At 33.8% G+C, this 606-nt stretch overlaps 1 long non-coding RNA gene across 1 annotated transcript; it reads right to left on the bottom strand.

Annotated features, from left to right (window-relative positions):
- LOC148132229 (uncharacterized) lies at positions 1-606 on the bottom strand. The gene is made up of 2 exons (XR_015747746.1): positions 536-606; positions 1-167 (listed from the first exon to the last, which is right to left on the bottom strand). It is a non-coding gene; the product is annotated as an uncharacterized LOC148132229 (long non-coding RNA).

The raw sequence follows: 606 nt of genomic DNA on the forward strand, positions 1-606 counted from the left end.
AAGCATATAACCTTGCTTTTCAAATTAGTTTTTGTCTCCTTTTTTCATCAAAATTATACTTAATACACCATTCCTCTCTTCTGAATTTTATTCCACTGCATTGGAAATGGAAATGAGTTTGAATCTTGTTAGTTAAAGATGGAACTTCAATGGGATTTCATCAGCTCCTGAAGAAAAAGGATTTGCATGTTAATACACCATTCCAGTCTGACTCATGCGGATTAAGTTGTCATAATGCACACGTTAGCTGCTTCCCACAGGAAAACGTGAAGGCAAGAATCACTATTCTTACTAAGGCTACCTATACAGCGATATTTGTCTGGTTTGCAATCAACAGCAATTGATTGTATCCTTCTTTTTGGATACAATTTCCATTAAACAATCTTTAAACCAGCTTTATATATTATAGAAAATATACAGCCCATGCAAGACATCATTAATGACTTGCCACTTAAGACCAGTTTCACTTACAATTAAATCAGTTCTAATTCAAGGCTTATTAGGGAAAGAGATAAAAGTGAAATACTATACCTACCAGCTTATTTCAGTAAGTTGTGACTTTCCCACCATGGTTTCAAATGTATTGTATACAGGAATCATACAGAT

The sequence above is a fragment of the Notechis scutatus genome, chromosome 2 (genome assembly GCF_049901735.1).
Source record: "Notechis scutatus isolate UNSWTSFEM ecotype Mainland chromosome 2, rNotScu1.2, whole genome shotgun sequence".
NCBI classification, from domain to species: Eukaryota; Metazoa; Chordata; class Lepidosauria; order Squamata; family Elapidae; genus Notechis; species Notechis scutatus.